Consider the following 18,672-nt stretch of genomic DNA (forward strand, 5'->3'; position numbering starts at 1 on the left):
CGTAAAAATGATGACGGTAATGACCATAGGACAAGTTAAGGAAGCTGCGTGTGCAAAGGATTCGGGTCCACCCTAACAAGACCAAGACTTCGATGGTTTGTAAGCACGCCAAACAAGTCGATATCTACATTTCTTGAATTGGTAAACGCATTTACTCAACGATTCAAGCGGCCAGAAAGCCACGAAGCACGCGGGGGACTGTATCGGGAATCGTCCGGGCGGGAGAGAGCATTGGAGAATACAATACCAGATTTAACAATGAGAAGGTAGCGAGACGAGAGTGTGATATCTCAAAGAGAGAAGCCTTGAAGAGGCCTCCACCATGACTACGATCTATACAAGCGGTGACTATGCATCCTTGCCATAGTTTCGAAGCGATGCGGGAGAAAGCGTGCCGCGATCGATCGGGAGGAAGATATCCTAGCGAGCCGAGCTTACGAGCACGCCAAGTATTTCTAGTACTTCACCCGTGGAGAAATCGGGAAGAAAGCAAACCACCAACAAGAAGGACGAGAGATACAGACCATATGGGTGGGGAGTCAACAGAATCGAGGAAAACCAACTACTCCCCACCTTGGCAGAATATGGGTTCACTACAGGTATCGGAGGAATCTTGAAGGCACTTAGAGAGATGGGAGACGGAGTCAGGTGGCCTAACCCACCAAGTAGGAGAGCAAGCCTGGAGAAAGGATAGCAAGAAGAAGTGCGAATTTCACCGTGATATTGGGCACACATCGAGGACCGCTATACATTGAGAAGAGAGATCAAGCGCTGTACAAACAAGGAAAGCCGAGCCAATTGTTACCACGTGGGGGCAAGCAAGCAGGATAAGGTAGGCTCATGGCCGTGAGACCCACCCACATGCACTAAAATTATAAACGTGATAATAGGCGGCTCAAACTTAAGCGGCCCGACATACTCGGCAGACTAAAAGGCATGCCACCGAGACCAAAGGAGACAGACAGCCAATTCTTGCAGAATATCTCACGGTGATCCGCAATGATCGGCTTCGATGAGGGAGATACATACGATGAAAGAGAACACCATGATGCACTTATTATCACCTTGTCAATGGCCAACTGCACAGTAAGAAAGGTCTTGGTAGATACAGGAAGCTCGGTCAACTTAATCATGCTGAAAACCATAGAAAACATGGGATTCAGCGAGAAGGATTTACAGAAGAAGACTATTCCGCTAGTAGGCTTCAGCGGGGAAACAACCAGCTCGCTAGGTGAGATAGTCATCCCAACCTATGTGGGAGGAGTCAACAAGCAAGTCAGGTACCTGGTTATAGATGGCCCCTCTACTTACAACGTCATCCTAGGAAGACCATGGCTGCACCAGATGAAAGCGTCCCTTCAACATATCACGGTGCATAAAGTTTCCCACCCCATGGGGAGTAGAAACGATAAGAGGAGATCAGGAGGAAGCTAGAGGCTGCTACATGAAGGCACTCAAGGGCACCGCCCGGCCCCCGCATAGCAATTCTGACGACCTATCCAGACGAATACATCGAGCCCCAGCGGAAGAAGAGCGGGACCGTATTAACTGGATAAGTTGCACCAGAGAGAACCGTGCTCATTGGAGCGGGATGTACGAGGAGCTTACGACGGCAGACTAGTCAAATTCTTACAAGATAACATGGATTGCTTTGCATGGTCACACGATGATATGGTAGGCATAGATCCATCCATCATAACACACAAGCTTAGCGTGGACCCAAAGTGTAAACCCATCCAACAGAGAAGGAGAAAGTTTGCGGCGAGAGAGAAATAAGGTAATCAACCGGGAAGTAGACACTTTGGCAAAGAAAGAAGATAAGAGAAGTGAAATACCGAGAATGGTTGTCTAATGTAGTGGTGGTGCCTAAAAAGAATGGGAAGTGGAGAGTATGTGTGGACTTCACCGATCTCAACAAAGCGTGTCCCAAAGATCCATTCCCGCTGCCTCATATTGATGCAATGGTAGACTTAACAATTGGACACGAGATGCTAACATTTTCGGACGCATGGAATGGATACAATCGGATCAAGATGGATCCTGTAGATCGGGAGAAGACTGACATTTATGTCCGAGAGAGGAATATATTGCTACAACGTCATGCCATTCGGCCTAAAGAACGCAGGCTCCACGTATCAAAGGCTGGTTAACCGCATGTTCAAAGAGCAAATAGGAAGAACCATGGAGGTGTACATTGATGACATGGTGGTGAAGTCGGAAAAAGCCAAAGATCATATGCGGCATCTAGCGAAACATTCAAGACCCTCGGGGAATACAAGATGAAACTAAACCCATCTAAATGCACCTTCGGGGTATCTTCCGGAAAGTTCTTGGGCTATATTGTGACTCAAAGAGGAATAGAAGCCAAAGCATCGAGCGGATCAAAGTCATCTTGTCTTACAACCTGGAATCACCCGAGAAGCCTAAAGATGTTCGAGAGATTAGTGGAAGGGTGCTTGACCCTGAACAGTTCATTTCAAATGCAGGCTATTTTACGACGTGCTAAGGAAAAGCCAGAAGTTTGAGTGTACCGCTGAACACGAGCAAGCCTTCAGGAACCTGAAGCACTATCTCAGCAGCCCGCCACTGTTGTCAAAACCAAAGCCGGAGAACCATTATTCCTATACCTAGCCGTCACGTGAAGTAGAGTGAGTCTTTGTCTGGTCGAGAGCAAGAGAAGGAACATAAGCCAAGATACTACGTGAGCAAGTCTCTCGCTGCCGCAGAGACCAGTACACATCCCTTGAAAAGTTAGTACTAGCATTGGTAGTAGCATCTCGCAAACTGCGTCCCTATTTTGAGTCACACATCATACATGTTGTGACAAACTACCCGCTAAAAGCTATCATGAGGAAGCCGAATCGTCGGGAAGAATGTCTAAATGGTCGACACCTCGGTGGATACGACATCCAATACGACCCTAGAACAAAGAATTAAATCACGAGCCATGGCCGACTTCGTGTCGACTTCAGTCCAGCCATCCAGAATCGCGAGATCCGAGATCCTCACTTTAGAAGGAAGTAAGCGGACGAGAGGTCCGGCGGATGCATATCGACGAGCCTCCAACCAAAGGGGCGGGTGTAGGATTAAGTGCGATCACCACAGGGAGATCTCGATAGCACAAGTTGTAAGATGTGAATTCAAGGCAACCAACAATGAAACGGAATACGAAGCCTTGATATTGGGAATGAAGCTATCTCTGGAGCTAGGGGGTCGACACTGCTCATATCCGGTGACTCTTTGTTAATAGTCAACCACGTGAATGATGAGTTTATAGCCAGAGATTCGAAGATGATTGCATACCTGAAAGTAGCAAAGGAATTAAAACAAAAATTCGAAACTTGCAAGCTTAAACAGGTTCCCAGAGACCAGAACGTGGAAGCAGACGCCCTAGCAACCCTGGGGGCAACATTCAAACCAACAGAGCTATCCAGCATTCCAATAGCACATATGCTGGAACCTTCTATCCAGAAGGCAGACGAAATAGACAGAGGTGAACTGGAGGATCCACAAAGCAAAAAGGAAATCCAAGCAGTTACAGAGGAAGGTGAGAGCTCTCGGCCAAACAGGCAGGCGCCTGACCAAGTAGCCGACCCAGCAGACGACTGGCGCACACTTTACCTAGACTGGTTGCGCCATAACAAGCTACCAGACGATAAGAAGGAAGTGAGAACTTTTAAAATAAAGGCTTCCAGGTTCATACTCATTGATGATACACTATATAGAAAATCGCTAGCAGGTCCCTACCTATGGTGCCTGGACAAGGAAGAAGCACAGACTGTGTTGCATGCTCTCCACAGTGGCAAATGTGGAAACCATGCAGGGGGCAGGAGTTTGGCAAATAAAGCCCTCAGACAGGGATACTATTGGCCTACAATGAAGGCAGATGCAGTAGAGTACGCACGAAAATGTGACGCCTACCAGCGCTCAGCACCAATGATTCACCAGCCAGCAGAACCTCTGCACCCTATTATTTCTCCCTGGCCATTCATGGCATGAGGCATGGACATAGTAGGCCCTCTACCACGGGCCACAGGAAACAGAACCTGGATGCTAGCAATGACAGATTACTTCTCCAAGTGGATAGAGGCAGAAGCATTCACGGAAGTAAAGGACAAACATGTCATCTCATTCATAAAACGAAACATCATCTGCAGATTTGGTATCCCATCAGAAATCATATATGACAATGGCTCACAATTCATCTCAAACGATCTTTGAAGGATCTTGTGCCGGGTGGAACATCACCTTAAAAAGTCAAGCACCAGGACTCCAAAGTCCAATGGACAAGTCTGAATCCAAAGAATAAAATCATTATGGACAATCCGAGAAGGAGGTTACGGGAGTTAGGAGGAAAGTGGGCGGATGAATTGCCACTAGTATTGTGGTCAAACAGAACAACACCAAAGATAGATAACAAAGTCAAACACCCTTCAGCCTGTTGTTTGGCGCGGAAGCGGTCATTCCATCAGAAGTTCTAGTTCCCACTCACAGGTATGAAAATATGACGAGGGAACTGAACAATGCAGAGATGACCAGAAGCCTGGACACAATTGACGATTTGCGAGCAAGCGCAAAAATCTGTCTGGCTGCCTACAAACAGTCAGTGGCTAGGAGTTAAACAAGAACGTAAAAATCAGGCTCCTAGAGGTAGGAGACCTGGTTCTCCGAGAGGTGTTCCAGAACACCAAGAATCGAAAAGCAGCCAAATTCGCCTACAAATGGGAAGGACCATACCAGGTAGAAGGAGTTGTTGGCCATGGTGCATACAGACTGATGACTATGGACGGTCAAATCATTCAACGCCCATGGAACATACTTCACCTGAAGAGATATTACTTTTAATAATAAGTATACTCTAGTTTTCAGAATAATATACTATGAGAAGCCAAATCATTTTTAAAGATAAAATAAAAAAAATAAAATTCGGTAGTAGGCATACTGCCAGTTTCACTCTTATTTCTGGTGTCTTTAGTTGTTTTTTTAACTTTAAATTACTATTGGATGGTGTGGTCTGGCAGCGTCCTGAGACCACAATTGCTCTGGTACCCCATGAGATGGCGACAAGTACTTCACACCATTCTGATAGATTTTTCTATTTTCAGGCTTCTCTAAGTACATCACTTTGAATTCTGGTATCTATGGTACTTTGAAAGGATGTCTAGCAAGACTGTCAACTGCCAACGCGGGGTGACAAGGCACATGACACTCCAACATGCCTAACCTACTTTCTCCACAAGGAGCGCCCTCACCAGGCGGACTGTGGAACATACGAAAGGGAGCCTGGCTGACAGCTGAATACGCTTATCCAGCTGCCCCTGATACCACCCCCTGGACGTAGCTCGCATTAATCGCACTTAATCAGGGCCCCAGCATGCATGCAAAAACGAACATGGAACGTAGGGATATCTGCGCTACCAGAATCCTGCAGCGTCTCCATTTGGTCCTAGAATGACGATAAACTTGCCTCAATGACGTCACCTGCTGGCATAAAATGAGACGAACACACCTTGCGTCATGAACAAGGTTAAGTAGTCCACAAACTGCGGCATACGCCTAAATCAGCCAGCCGGCTGACACGACAGCTAGCTTGGTCTGGATCAGTCTTTTCAGGCTGGCCAGGCTGGTCTAAATCAGCCTCCTGGGTTGACACGACCACTCCTCCTTACATTGCGGCATACGCCTAAATCGACCATCAGGCTGACACGGCAGCTAGCTGAGTCAGAATGTTAGCCTTCTCAGGGTGACAAGACTCGCCTAAATCGGTCAGCGCTGACCGACACGGCTGAACTTCCTAAAAACAGGGAGAATAAATAACAAACACGCGATATGTAAACTAAAACCTTGCCAAACTATGGCAAGGGGCATTTCAAAATATGGCCAAAATACGGCCCCAAGTTTAAACCGCCACCCTGGCGGAGCAAGCACAAAAACAAGTTTAAAAACTTACAAAGTCTGCCACCTCTGGGCCAGACTGCCAAAAAGTTTATCAAAACATAAAAACTTAATTGTCGGTCACATTAATGACCTCCACCTCTGGTACCTCCTCTGCCTGCTGACCACTCATTTCAGGTACTGCACCAGCTTGCATATCCTCAGCCGCCATAGCTCCCTGAGCTCCGTCAGCAGCATCCTGGGACATTCCAGCATCACCCCCAGCAGCCTGCTCAGCCAACGCAGGAGAATTCACCTCACCAACCTCAGGCATCAGCACGCTCAAATCAGGTTGGGTGGGGTAAAGCATCTCCAGCTGCTTCTCCTCTTCCTCTATGGCCTGCTGGGTAGGAGCCTCCTCGAGTGCAGCACGCATTCCGCTGATCTTTCCCCGCCAGGTGGCATATGCAACAACGTTGGTGGCCAGGGAGATCAGCTCAGTGATCTTCTCCTCAGACTGCTTCAGAGAGTCAGAAAAAGTGCTGCACACCGCCTGGGTTCGAGCCAGCTGATCAGCTCCCTCCTTCAACTTCTTCTTGGTGACATCAAGCTCGGTCTTGGCTCCACCACACGCTCCTTCGATCAACCCGGCTTTGTGCGGATCCGCAACCGTTTCCTTGACTCCTGGTTCTTGGCGCCGGTAGCACGACCGGTGGTCCGTAATATGTTGATCATCTTCTGTTGTAGAGTGCATCAAGAGTCCGGGGCATAGGTAATCGAAGTCGCAAAAGAGTTAGGAGGCAGAATTTAAGCAAGAAAACAAAGACAGACAGGTAGAAAATGAAGAATATTTACCATGAAGGTGTTGTGCACGTCATTTTCAGCCATCTCCTCTAGGGAGAACTCCGAAAACGTTTCCTCAACAGGAGGGAAGAGCGGTGATCGATCTCCGGCCGATGCGGCACCTTGTCCACATTCCCAAAGCCTTCTGGGAAATGAGCAATGATGCCCCCACTAGTAGAAGCACGGGGACTGGCAGGAGGAGTAGGCGGATGGCGAGATAACGGATCGACCTCCAGGGGCACGCGAGCAGCAGAACTAGAAACTGCAGGAGGAGTCTGAAAAGAGGCGGCAGGAGCACTCCTCTTGGAGGCAGAGGCCACATCGGGCTGGTGAGAAGGTCTCTTTCTTTTAGCACTTTGGAGGATGAGTTCCGGTTGATCGACTTTTGAACCTGCAAGCATACACAGTCTCGGATGGCGAGAATGCTTAAAACATCACAAAGAACGGCATACAAACGAAATGGTTACGTAAACCTTACAGAAGACATGTTGTGGGTGATTGAGGAGGATTGGAGGAAGAAGCGGTGAAAAACCGGGAAGCGGTGTCCGGGAATTTTCTCTCAGACTCAGAAATACTGAATAGCTTGTTGTAAGCAGGGATCTTAGCGCCGATACGGGTGAGGTCGCAGGGGCCTGCACGAAGATGATGAAGTAAGCTAGTAAGCAGCGAGATAAAAAAAATCAGGTAGAAGGAAAGCTACTTACTCGAAGTCAGAACCCATTTATCGAAAATATAATCGGCAGGAGGCTGGATGGAGTCCTTCCTCACATAGAAGAAGTCCTCGAACCATTTATCATCGCGAGATTTTGACACATGTTTGAAGGGAGCCTCTCCACGGCCCCGGAAGGAGAATTGACCCCTGCCTAGGGACCTGATGTTGTACATATAGGCCAGATCGCCCAGAGTGACAGCTTTGCCAGTATTCTGACCAGCGGCCAGAGAGTAGAGAAGAACTCTCCAAATGGCGGCAGAGATTTGTGCCATGGCGAAATTGTTGGTAAAAATGAAATCTTGGACGAGTTTAGGGAAAGGAAAACGAAGGCCATATCTAAACGGGTACAAGTAGAAGCAAACCCACCCCGGATGGAGGGCGTCAGCTTTCTGTCCCGGTTCAGGGACGGCGATCTCAACCCCATCGCCAAGACCAAGCAAGTTCTTGATCGTCGGAATGTCGGCCGGAGTTAGGGCGGAGTCACAATCGTGTGGGTGTTTGAAAAGTCCCCGAGAAGGGAAAGTAGGGTCGAGATTACGGTTGGAGGGCGTCGAGGTTGACGAAGACTGTCGAGTTTTGCCCATAATGGAGAGAGAAAATGAAGATTAAAAGGAGGGAAGGAGATAGATTACCTGGTGATGAAGACGGGAAAGGGAACAGTGAAGCCGATGAAGTTTAAAGGGAAGAAGATTGAGGGTTTGAGAGAAGAGAGTTTTTTGAAATGATTTGGAGTGATTAATGAGAGTGGAAGAGAGACGTTGGGGTTATAAAGAGGAGAGAGGGAGTTGGGTGCGGAGAAAGAGGAGAAAGGCGGCTTGGATGGGAAGGAGTAAAAAGGCGGCGTAGGGGTTTAAACATTTAGCTACGTAAATTCCTTGTTCGATACTAGAAAGTGTACTTCACAAGAAATTTGGGGCAAACTGTTTGGGCTAAAAATAGCGTAATAAAGAAAGCCCACTTAGTAAAATAAAGATTATAAAGAAGAGGGAAGGAGGAAGGGAGCCCGCGGTCAGGAAAAGGGGAGATGGGCTTGAGAAGGATCAAGAGCCCACCGTGGGAGGTGCCCGCGTTAAAGAAAAGGGTGTTAGGGAGAAGTCAGGGAGAAGTTAGGGAGAAGTCAGGGAGAAGTTAGGGAGATCGGGGAAAATTGGTAAGGGAATTTGGATTTGGAAATAAGTCCTTATGGAAGTAATATTCCCTTTCCATATTCAAGGTAGGACATATCTAGGGTTCTCACCCTATAAATAGCAAAGAAAGGAAATCAAGAAGGGCATTCATTCACTCATCCATATATTCATTCAAGATTATATTCAAGACAACCACTTCACGGCATACCATTCACAAATATACTCCATACGAGATCTTGCAGGCCTGATACCTAACGCCAGCAAGATTAGCGTAAACGTTATCATTGTAATCATCCTCCTATTCATATAGTGCAATACTTGGCAGGGTATCGTCCCTCCCGCGGTTGTTCCCACATTGGGTTTTCCGCGTCACCAAAATCTTACGTGTCAATTTACATTACGCACTTTATTTCCCGTTTACTTATTGACATATAAATCATCATACATTCAACCAACGAATATAGACTACATTGACCCTAAATCGACTTAGGTAAAAAAGACCTAAACAATCATCACAAATCCAGAAGACGGTTGGAATAAGGTGATCAATACACTTACCGAGCAAGCGTTTCAGCACGCTTGGGTGTGTTTCAGTCGTGAGTGGAGACGTATGTCCGTTTATATACAGAGAGCTTAGGGTGAACACACAAGGAAGTTTGTTTTATGCTATACAAACGAGGTCTTCCATCTTGGTAACACGACAACTTTCCGTGTTGAGTCAGCACATTCTCTATTGAAGGCTTGGTTGAAATTTAGTCATCTCACACTTGATACCATGTGGTCCCGTATCCACGACATGCTAGAAGGTCAACACTCCATGATTAAGAAAGAACTCGAAGATTTAATGAGTAAACCAAGGATAACATCCCGTACTTTCTCCTTATTGCAAGGAACGTGTCTACTAAGGCCATAGAGTTAATGGAGAAAGAAATTTTGAGAGGCCTTGGATTGGGTATCGGGTTGGAGGATGGATGCCGACACGTGCTACGAACGATTCATGGATTACCTTGTGCATGCAATTTGGTATCTTTGCACAAAAGAGGTAGGAGGGTCCATCTCGAGGATATTCATGTCTTTTGGAAGACATTGGTGTATGATATTCCTCAACAAATGCCGAAAAATGATGATGATTTGTTTGAGGAATTAGTTTTCGGTGTGAGAAACAGTGACCCGGTTAAACTAAGGGTAGTCATAGACTTGTTGCGTGATTTCTCCCACCCGGAGGACCAAGAAATTTTGCCACCCCTATTAATGAGCAACCGAAAGGCCATCCGAGAGGTTCTACAACTAGATACAGTCGGGTTTCGAGCATGCAGAAAGGAAGTTAGGGACACCAAGTACTCACGGTTCAACAAATACAGATCAATAACAACAAAGACTTGGTGATCTCGAATCAGGACCTCCCGGTGCTCCTTTTAGAAGGAACTTTACCATTAGCCTTATATCACCTTGGGTCAAACGGTGGGTTGTTCCTGAGGTTCGTTGGAGCCACTTCGATGGTTGGGTGGATATTGGAGATAACGGTCATTGTGGGTTCCGGGTAGTATCTCACGCCTAGCGGGGCCAAGAGATAGATTATATAGCTATGCGGGAATGGTGTGCGAGGGAGATGAGGAGCGACAATATATACAGAGAGTTGTTCGGAATTTATCGATCACCGACCACCGGTATGACAGAGTTTGAGGAAGCACTTCAACGAGTTGAGTTTTTTGAGCAGATTAGTTGTGGGCCGACTTACTGGATGTGTAGTGACAATTTGCTAGTGTTTGCAACACTTTTCAACTGGACAATATGTGTGATTGGTCAACATGAGGGGAAGATGGGAAGAATGTTTGGCACGGAAGTTGCAACACTATCATGCCTTTGAAAACCCGAACGGAAAGCCGACTACCGTATGGTATTATGTGGATTGTCCCACACCATAGCCATTGGATGCGGTTGCATTCTTGAGGCCCCCCCCGAGAGTCTGCCTATGCCGCCACTTGACCCCGCTTGGTTGACCTACCGAGATGCTAGTGTTGCTCACCTAGATACGTTGTACCAACAGAACATTGGGAATTGGCAAGCATTCATGAGAGAGACACCGAGAAGACGTCGTAGAAGCCGAAATTCTGAAATTTCTGGAATTCATAGCAACTGATACAAATTTGAAATTTTTTGCAAATACTCACTACTTCATAACAATGGCTAACATAAGGAAAACAAACAAATACAAGATACACTTGAAATAAAACTTCATCATTCTTGACAAACCCAAAATCTCTTCTTTTAAACCTATCACTTGCACTTTCATGACATTTCCACTTGATGCATCATGAGCTTCATCTTCACATGCTATCTTCAACCTTTTTGAAATTGTCAAATGATCTTCAGTCAACCACATCACAAAATTATTGCAATCTAAACATTTAAAATACGCTTTCATTGGATTATTAATTGACCCGGAAATCTTGATGATAGCATTTTTTCCACAACGTTGCAAGATTGATTCTTAAAATTAAGGCCTTCAATTTGGTGGTTTCTCCACATTGAGGATGATGTCGACATAAGTAGAGAGATGAAGAAGAAAATTGAAGGTAAAAATTTGGTGCTATTTAGGAAGTGAAGAAGAGAAGAAGATGAAGATGTTAATATAGTTGAGATTTAGGAAAAAATGGAGGGAATATAACCATTACAATTCAAAAATCTAACCGTTTGAAATTCAAAATATTGTTACCATTATCAATTAAAACATTGTAACCGTTTGAAATTTTAAAAATATACCGTTATAATTCAAAAATGCCGTTATATTTCAAAAAAACCGTTATAATTTAAAAATACCGTTACAATTCAAAAATACAGTTACAATTCAAAAATACCGTTACAATTCAAAAATCTAAACGTTTCAACTTCAAAAAATTGTTACCGTTTTGAACGACTTCTTATAAATAGCCCTTCCTATGTCCATTTCAATCATAACATCCCATCTTATTCACTATAATACTAAAATGGTTCTCACAAATACTCAAAAAATCAGAGCTTATCAACTAAGGATCGATGGTATCGTTGCGGATTTACCAGTGTTAGTGTCTCGCCTTGAATTAGTCGTTCAAAGTGCCACTGTATGGAACTTGCTTGAAAATCCTCCACTTGGCAGCCTTTGTATCATCTTAGCCGGAAACTCGAAGCATATACTAACTCCAGCAGTTACTGATGAGGTTGTTTCTGATGAAACATTAACCGAAAAGATGTGGGAGTTTCGCAGGTTAAAAAGTGATGTCCTTGTCTATTTTGAGCGCATACTCACTGTTAGGCCCAGTTTAGCCTGGTCTGACTCCAACCTGGCCTGACTTTATTAGTCTGGTTGAAGTAACCTGAGACCGGACAAATCTAACTACTGTTCAGATATTAAAAGAATATTATAGTAAGAAGGCTACCAAATCCTAGAAGAGAAGCCTGATAGTAAGTACAGAATAACCTGGCAGAGCATTAAAACAGGCTGGATTGAGAAAGATAAACAAGAAATGCGGTTGTTGGGAATTAATAGTCGTGTCCTATACTCAAGGAAGACCAAGTCCAACCATAAGACCCTATCATCTATGAATCAAGACGGAAAGGAGAAGAAGAGCTGAGGATTCGTTAAAGGAAGATTAAGTCAAGCGGATTAATAGGGAGCATGCCCTATTAATCCGGCAACAACTCCTACATTTGGGGAGGACGTTGATCATTGTAACGTTAATAATAAGAACGTTAATAGAGAAAGAGGGCTATATATAGAATTTGTAAATAGATAATGAAGGATCAATACTTACACTTTAATTATTCTACACTTTTTCTATCTTTCTTTACTCTGAAGATAACCGATCTCATATACAAATTTGTACTCAATTCGTCCATATAATATAAGCAATATTATCTATACTTAAGTCTTTTTCTTATTAATTATTCCTTAATCTCTGCCAAATACATAGAACTAGATACCCAAACTACTCTCTCATCAGGCCGGATCCGTTCAGGAAAATCCTGCTAAAACAATTGGCGCCCACCGTGGGGCATCTAGTTTTTTAATCAAAAAAAAAAATTTTTCCTTTTACCATCTTTTCATTTAATATTCACACACAAAAATGGTGGAACTCACCGCAGAACAACAATTAGCGGCTGCCCTGGCCAAGATCAAAGAATTGGAAACAATCCAAGAGAAGGCAGCCCAAGCAGAAGCAGAAATCAATAGGCTGAAGGAGTCTGAGTCTAGCCTGAGAAAGAAATTGGAAAATCAGGCTTCGGGCTCCAAGACCAGATTTGAACCAGGAACCCCATTCTCATCCATTATCAAAAACATTGACTTCTCCAGTTTTGGGACCCCGGAGAAGGATACATCATCTGATACTCCAACCATTCCCAATAACGAAACAAACAAGATCGAAGCAAAGAATAATGATGGCCATGCTTCAGAAATTCAAAAACTCCACCATAAAATAGAAAACATACTGGAGTGCCGGACCCGTGGTCAAGTAGAAGTTGATGACTTTGCAGATTCATCTTTTGCGGATGAAATTGCAAAGATTGATCTCCCAAGAAATTTCTTGTTCCATCCATGAGAACTTATGATGGAACCCTCGATTCACAAAATCATGTTGCCATATTCAAAAAGAAAATGTTGGCTGCCTCAATACCCAGTGAACTCGGGCAGTCCGCATGTGTAAGGGCTTTGGTACAACCCCGACCGAGCAAAGACATTACGGTGATTCATTAATCTTCCAAATGGAGGTATCAAGAATTTTGCAGAATTAATCAATGTCTTCAATCAACAATTTGCGAGAAAGCAGAGATATGGCTAAGAGACCCAAGAACTGTTCAGGGTAAAGCAGCTTCCTGAAGAATCTCTCAAAGAATTCCTGGCCAGATTTGTCAAAGAAAAAGTGGCCATTCCTGGTGTGATGAAGAAACGTAGGTAGAAGCCTTGAGCAAGGGGTCCCGCTGACAGTGACATCTATGCGGACGACCAAGAAAGCATGCCCAACCTTTGCTACTGTTCAATCCATTGCCTTAGAGCATGTCAGATTGGAAGAAGACCTCAACTTCAGAACGAACTCATCCGGGGGAAAGCAAGGCTATGGACACACTAACAGGAAAAGCTCCTACCAGAAAGGAGGCAACCCCAGATCAGCACCCTATTCCAGGCTGAAAGATCCGAAGTCAACATGGCACAAGAACACAGAGGTAACCTTTCTAGCCTACCAACTATTCCTGAATATAACTTCTCTATCAATACTGCAGGATTAATTAAACGCTCGGAAAGCCCGGGAGATACAATCGGATGGCCCAAGAAATCGACAACCCCAGGAAAGACCCAACAAGATGGTGTGACTTCCATCGGGATATCAGGCACACCACAGAAGAATGCATCCAGCTCAGGAAACAAGTGGCATATCTCTTAAAGAAAGGCTTCTTGAAGGATTTAATCCAGCAGCCAAAGAACAAAGATGAAGGGCAAAACAAGAGGGATTCAGGGAACAACAGAGATCCTCCTCCTCCTCCCCCCATCTATGAAGTCAAGTTCATAAATGGAGGATCGAAATCTGTGGTCCGACCAGCTCTCACCGCCAAAAGAATATCCAGGGAATCCAGACTTCAACCTCCTTCCAGGCCCAAGTCATTGCCCGCTATTACCTTTGATGACTCGGACCTGCAGGGAATATCAGATCTACACCACGACAGCTTGGTAATCACCATGCAAATTGGCACAAAGAAAGGTATCAAGAATCCTCGATAGACGGAGGCGATTCAATCAACCTGGTGATGCTTGACGTCCTCAAAGCTATGAAGATAGATGAAGGAAAGATCATCAAGAAATCTAGCGTCCTGGTTGGATTCAGCGGAGAAACAAAGAACACCTTGGGAGAAATCAGCCTGCCAACCTATGTGGAAGGCGTGGCGTCATATGAAAGATTTGGAGTAATGGATTGCCTATCCTCATATAATGTAATCTTGAGCAGACAATGGATCCACAATGTCAAAGCAATCCCATCAACATACCACCAATGTGTGAAAATAACAACAGAATGGGGGATAACCACCATCAGGGGAGAACAGAGGACAGCTCAGGAATGTTACACTCAGGCTTTGAAACCCTCAAAGTCAGGTAAGTCCCTTGCATAACAATTAAAGTCACCTGTCAGGGAAGAATATGTATGTAATACCCGCCCTTTTAGGTACCCTTTAACCATCTTTGACTGTCCTTGGGAACGGGAGTAGTCTTAGAAAAGTATGCCAAAAACCTGTTTGAGCTGCGTGTAAGAGTGGTACTCGATAGAGTAGAGGCTACTCGATCGAGTAGCTAGGGCACTCGATCGAGTAGGGGGGCACTCGATCGAGTAGGTTGGGTACTCGATCGAGTGCCGGGATTTCAGCGAGGGTTTTATATCGCGTTTTGTTAAATCCGCATATCACTTCCGCCACTTTCCTCCTATCCTTCAGTCGCCCCTTTCCCTTCCCTTTCACCTCAAAACCTCCATGGATGCCTCTTGAAGATTCTTATGCCTTAGCGGGCGTCCTTGAGTCGGGTAGCGGTCTTTTGCCTTGTCTCTCCCTAATGGGTATGTCATAATCATCATCCGTGCCTTTGTCTCTATAGTTAGGGTTTGCTTGTAGTAATAGATATTTGTATGGTGGTTATAGGCTTTGCTTGGTCATTTGGATATGTTATCGTCGGCATGGATTGGTTGCGGTTGCTTAAAGGTAGGTTCGCCTACTCAGTTTCTGTGGATGGTCTAGTGTGTCGGTCGTTGTGGTAGTATTGTGGTTGTTTGATATAGTAATTGTGTGTGTTGTGATTGTGGTTGTGATGGCTGTTGATGGTTCTCGAGATGCGTTCTCTACCGAGTGGGGTCACTTGCGGGAGTGGCTTCACGCCCTAGTTTCGCCCTTCGTGGAACCCGCCACGAAAGGGGATGTGCACATTAATGAGCAGGGTTATCGCTCGTATGATGAGCGGGGCTTAGGTGGGAACGGCTGCGGTCCCCCATCGGGCAGGATCGGTCCAAAGTGGACGGTCGATGACAGTTTGGTTGGATTGTTGAGGTTGCGATTGGGGACCGGTGTCATTGCTTGTATTGTCGTTTGTAGTTGTCTCGTCTTGTCTCAGTACTGACCTTGTGTGGTTGTTTGTTTGTTATGTGTCTGCCGTGATCCCTTATGGTGAGCAGTCGGTCTTAGCAGGTGTTGGTGTTGATGATAGCTGGAGTCCGGGCAGGGATGAGTCTTCACGAGTTATGATGGTCATAGCGAGTAGTCCTTGAGTTGTACCTTTGTATTGTATTTTGGTTTAAATCACTTGTAATACCACTTAATGGTTCTTTTATTGATGTTTGATAGTTACTTTCCTCGGGCAACCGAGATGGTAACGCCCTTATATGCTAAGGAAGGCCTAGTTAAGGCTCCTCTGAATATGGGGGTGTTACAAAGTGGTATCAGAGCGACGATTTTGGAACTGTAACAAATGAACATAATGAATGTAGAGAGTCTAATAAAATGAACCTGGTGTATGTGTAATGGGAGCCCCACTGATGCTAGATTTTGGGTGAGTAGGCGCCCTCATTTCAAAATTTTGGCCCCATGACACTTAAGCCAGTCACATGGGATGGGAAGGTGGAGTCCGTGTGTCTATGTGCGCTATGTATGTTAATTGTGCCGGAGCTACCTCCGGTTAAGTTTTGTTAGAATTAATAGAGGTGTGATAGTAATGTTTGGGCCGAGTATGGTAATTAGTGACGGGATTATTGAAGCTCGTTGGATGATTAGTGAGCTTATAGGATAGCTAGGAGTTATGTGACGAGATTATACGTCACGGAGATGCGTGAAAGTGTGCATTTGAATGTGTAATATGAGTAGCGAACATGTAAGTGTTTGTCATAAAATTAATGATAATTATAGTATGGATGAGTAATGATTCGAATCACGGTATATGGTAATGTGTATATGCCTTATTAGCTAGTTGGAATTTTTCATTGCGAAATATTTGAATTATGCAAAATAGATTGCTTAGAATAACATGTAAGGCATAATTGATTAAGTGATTTGCAAAGTATATAATTATGTGATAAGTGAATATGGAGAATTAATGTGAACTATACGTTTCAAGTTGATGTAAACACGAGTTTAGTAATGGCATGAAAAGTAAGTTTAAATGTAATAAAATGACACGGCTAGATTTATACATAACTCGGTGACAGGTAGACCGAGTTGGGTAATTTGTATAACGTAACGTGATATGTCTCTTAGTTGTTGGAGAGTTGTAGTTTGTGTGACGATGGTTATAAAACGTGATTGAATGTGATGATTTGTGTCGAATTCCGAACTTAGTTGGAATCGACACGCGATGTTGTTTTTGCAGGAATCTTCAAGTTATTTCGTACCTATGATCGAGCACTTAATTATACTTGACCGAGTGCAAGTGCGTATTAGACCGAGTAGACCTCACTCGATCTAGTTAGGAGACTATAACGTCGGAGTGTGGGAAAATTCCTGCAGACACTCGACGATTTAGCTCCTACTCGATCGAGTAGGGTGGTACTCGATCGAGTACCCAAGGCACTCGATCGAGTAGGAGTAGGTTCTTGTGCGAGAATTCCTACGGGTTTTCTTAAAACCCTTCATCTTTCTATTTCTTCTTCTATTTCCTCTATATCTCGACACTTTTACACCTAAACCACTCTCAATTCCTTATTTCCTCTCAGATTCTCTCTTTCTCTTGGGTTAATAGTGATTCTGGGGGTTGATTTTCTTGTTTAATTCGTTTCTTTACTTTACTAATTAATCAAGGTATGTGATTCTTCTTAATTTATGTGATTTGTTACTTTAAATGTGTTAAAATAGAGTAATAATCTGAAATTTTCGATTATAATGGTCAATTTGGTGCTCTTAATTGTTGAAACATGATTCACATGCTTTCTTGCTATGTTTGTTGGTGGTTAATTGCTGTAAATTAGATTAGAAATTGCAAAATTGAACCCGAAATTTCTAGGGTTTCCAAAATTGAAAACGATTTTTGGTTGTTTTACAATGGATAAATGGTAGTATTGAGCCTTAAGTACTGACTATAACATGTTGAAAGATAGATTTTGATGATTTTACCCTTAGAAAGTTGCCTTAAAACTCCGTCTTAAAAGTGCCTTATGGGAAATTCGTGACTTAGAATTAGAAAATTGATGTTGTAATTGACAATATAAGCATGAATTAAACTTCAATATGATAATAGGAACAATGATTGATGAATACATGCCACAATTTTCACAAATTTTGTAAAAGACCGTCCGAAAGTTTTGATTGAGTTGTTTTACATAATGGTGAAGGGTGATATTGATTTGTCATAAATTATTCATTCTCTTGAACTAGTAACATGTAACTAGCAATGTACTAGAACAACCCTTAGAAGCGTGATAGGGTATTCAAATTCGCTGAACATATGCGGCCATCATGATAATTACTTTCACCCCTATGCCTTATGAGTAGTAATAATATGAACTTGTGTGTTGAAATCGTATAAAGCGCTAAAGAACATGTATACTTATTTCCATACCCAAAGTAACAACGTGAAATATGTGCTTCACATGCTGAGAATGGTTGGAAAATTTGTGTGTATCTAGCTGAGCAACTAAGTTTGGTGACATGATTTATGTGCTTCATATATGGAACTGGTTGATGAATTAGTAGACTTACTAAGTATATAGAACCCAAATTACATGAAGTATATGCTTGCATGTTTATATAAATTGTTTGAACATATGTCTAAAGCAGATGCCGAGACTAAACCTTGGAACCCGTCAGAGTAAACGGGGAAGGGTTGATCCACTTGAGAGGGGGGAGGCTAGTGGACCGGTAGTACCCGCAGTTTCTGAGTACCCATCTGTTGTTTTCGTTGACTTTAAGCAAAGAGAGCGTTTTGTAGCTTTACAAAAACGCAAGATGAGACCCACAAAGTGTATAGACACCGGTGTGCTAGAAGAGTTGGAAATAGAGACGGATGTCCGTCATATTTTCGAGACCTTGGGGTTTACGGGTTTGTACAGGCTAAGGAAGCACACTTACCCTTTTCTTACCCTAGAATTCATGAGCTCTTTTAACTATGACCCAGCGGGT

Source organism: Silene latifolia, chromosome Y (genome assembly GCF_048544455.1).
Source record: "Silene latifolia isolate original U9 population chromosome Y, ASM4854445v1, whole genome shotgun sequence".
In the NCBI taxonomy this organism is placed as follows: domain Eukaryota; kingdom Viridiplantae; phylum Streptophyta; class Magnoliopsida; order Caryophyllales; family Caryophyllaceae; genus Silene; species Silene latifolia.